The following is a 3143-nucleotide window of genomic DNA, read 5'->3' as shown; positions in this document are numbered from 1 at the left end:
TCTCTAGATTAATCAAAACCCACTCTTGTTGCTGAATAAGAACTTGATCATATAGCTTAGTGTCTAACACCACATCTGGATTGATAAACCTCTTTGTGCTACATTGACAAGGGGATTGATAGCCTGAGACCCTAAAAAGTCTTGTCTATCAATGGGCGCCGTTGCCAAATTGTGGTTTGATTAGCATTAAGCTCTGATCTGTTCTTGAGATCAAGTGCTTACTTTCTTGTTTTTACTGATTCCTTTCAAGTTCTGTTTGTGATTTCAGGTGTATGAACACCAGGTCTAGATCAAGAAGCTGTGGTCCTCCTTTTCCTCTAAACGACAACATCAACCTTTTGGTACCAAGGAGGAGAAGAGACAGACGTGGTAGACAAATTGATCAGACTGAGATGGCAGAACAAGAAGATCACGTGGTAGATATAGAACAACCAGTTCAGGAGCAACAGGCTCAAGGTCATGGAGCTGGTATTGGAGTTGGTCAAAGGCTTCACCAGGGTAATGTTCAGCAGGAACAGGTGCACCATCAACAAGCTTATGAGCAAAGGAGATATGAGCAACCCCAAGTCTATGTTGGAGAGAATGACAGGGCCAATGCTCATCAGTATGGAGCTGGTATTCAGGCACCACCTGTGCAAAACAACAACTTTGAAGTGAAAGCATCATTGCTGAATATGGTCCAGAACTCAAAGTTCCATGGGTTAGCAATGGAAGATCCCTTGGAACACTTGGACCAGTTTGATAAGGTGTGTGATCTGACCAAGATAAATGGAGTTTCAGAAGACAGCTTCAAGCTAAGACTATTCCCATTCAGTCTTGGTGATAAAGCTCATCAATGGGAGAAGAATCTTCCAATAGGCTCCATTCAAACCTGGGAGCAATGCAAGCAAGCCTTCTTATCTAAGTTCTTCTCCACCTCAAGAACTGCAAAACTGAGGAACCAAATCTCTAGCTTCACTCAGCAAAGCAATGAAAGTTTTGGTGAAGCATATGAGAGATTCAGGAGCTACACAAACCAATGCCCACACCATGGGTTTAGTGAGGCTTCTCTTCTCAGCACACTGTATAGGGGAGCTCTTCCCAAGATTAGAAACCAGCTGGATACTGCTTCCAATGGGAACTTTCTGGGTAAAGAGATACATGCTGCTTTAGAGCTAGTGGAGAACTTAGCATTGAGCAATGATACTTATGGTGAAGACTATGACAGATCAAATAGGTCTGAAGGTTCAAGCTCAGAACAGAGGCTCACCAGAGAAGTTAAGGAGTTGAGGAGTGAATTGGACAAGCTGAAATTCACCACTCAGAAGCCAATGCATTTTGTTGGAGAGTATGAAGAACCTTCTCAAATTTTTGAGAACATAAGTGAAGAAGGTCTTACCCAAGAGGAGCTCAACTACATTGGGAATCAGAGGTTCCAAAGATATCAGTATGGTAATGCCAATCAAACCTCTCTTACAGGAACACCAATGTAGCTAACCCACAAGACCAGGTCTATCCCAATTCTCAAGCTCCAAAGAACTTTGTTCCCAAGAACAACTTTCAAGGGTCATTCCAACCCAAGAATCAATTTGGTCAGAATCAGAGTTTTGGTCAGCAACAGCAACCATTTCAGGGCACTGGTTATAATTCACAGCAGCCAAAGGCACCACCAGGGTTTGGTCCACCACAGTTCCAACAGCAGGCACCGGTTCAACAACAGTTTCAGCCACCAATGGTTCAACAGCAGCCACAGATGGGTACAGATATGGTTGGTATTCTGCAACAACTACTTCAGGGTCAACAGACTATGCAGCAGGAAATCAAGGAACTGAAGCAAAACCAGGCATCAAGCTCAAGGAACCAAGGTCACCTACCTGGAAAACCAGAACCCAACCCCAAGGAATATGCTAAAGCCATTACACTGAGGAGTGGCAAGGAGTTACCTGGTATTGAGAACAACAAAGTGATCATTGAGGACAATGATCAACCTGAGGGGGAGGCAGCCTTAAAGGATGATCAAGTTGCTGAGAAACCAAGGTCAGAAAAGGGTAAAGAGGTAGCAAAGGAACCAGAACCAGAGAAGAAGTATGTGCCACCACCTCCATACCAACCCAAGCTCCCATTTCCAGGGAGATTTAAGAAGCAACTAGTGGACAAGGCAAGAGCTGTATTTGAGAAGGCACTCAAAGAGACACCACTCACAATGCCTCTCATTGATGCATTCTTAATGATGCCAAAGATGGGGAAGTTCTTGAAGGATGCTATTCTGAACAAGACAAAAGAGCTTCAAGGCATGGTAGTACTAAGTCATGAATGCAGTGCTATCATTCAGAAGAAGTCCATTCCAAGGAAGTTAACTGATCCAGGGAGCTTCACACTCCCTTGTGCCATTGGACCTCTTCTATTCTCTGGATGTCTTTGTGATTTAGGAGCATCAGTCAGCTTGATGCCATTCTCCATAGCAAAGAAGCTGGGCTTTAGAGTTTTCAAACCTTCAAGGATTTCTCTTATCCTTGCAGATAGATCAGTTAGATTGCCTGTTGGTATGTTGGAAGATCTACCTGTCAAGATAGGTGGTTTTGAGGTTCCAACAGATTTTGTTGTGCTGGAAATGGATGAGGAACCAGTAGATCCTCTCATCTTGGGCAGGCCATTCTTAGCCACTGCAGGAGCTATTATTGATGTGAGAGGGGGGATAATAGAGCTTCAACTTGGGTCTGAAAAGCTCAAGTTTGATGTGAATGAGATGATGAAGAAACCCACCATTGAAGGTCAATGTTTCTATGTGGAGACAATGGACCAGTTGGCTGATGAGTTGCTTGAGGAACTGAACACTGAGGATCCTCTTCAAGCTGCTCTAACTCAAGAACAAGGAGAGAATGAGCTCTTGGCTGAAGCAAGTGAAGGGTATAAGCTGTATCTGGACAATGCAAGAGAGCTGGGTCCTGAAACAAGGTTTTTGGAGCTGGAACAAAGAGGCTCTGAAGTCTTTGCTATCAAGGAATCAGTCACCAGCCAAAGCAACCTGGACCAGGACTGGAATGAGGCTGATGCACCCTCTGTTGAGCTCAAGCCTCTACCAACAGGGCTCAGGTATGCGTTCTTAGGCCTGAACTCTACTTTTCCCGTGATCATAAATGATAACTTGCTGGAGCATGAGGAAC

At 44.2% G+C, this 3143-nt stretch overlaps 1 non-coding gene across 1 annotated transcript; it reads right to left on the bottom strand.

Moving 5' to 3' along the window:
- Nucleotides 1-929: 929 nt before the first annotated feature.
- LOC112088794 lies at nucleotides 930-1036 on the bottom strand. The gene has a single exon (XR_002900730.1). It is a non-coding gene; the product is annotated as a small nucleolar RNA R71 (small nucleolar RNA).
- Between the last annotated feature and the right edge of the window lie 2107 nt (nucleotides 1037-3143).

The sequence above is a fragment of the Eutrema salsugineum genome, unplaced genomic scaffold, assembly GCF_000478725.1.
Source record: "Eutrema salsugineum unplaced genomic scaffold, Eutsalg1_0 scaffold_14, whole genome shotgun sequence".
In the NCBI taxonomy this organism is placed as follows: domain Eukaryota; kingdom Viridiplantae; phylum Streptophyta; class Magnoliopsida; order Brassicales; family Brassicaceae; genus Eutrema; species Eutrema salsugineum.
This window is presented reverse-complemented; position numbering and strand designations above follow the sequence as displayed.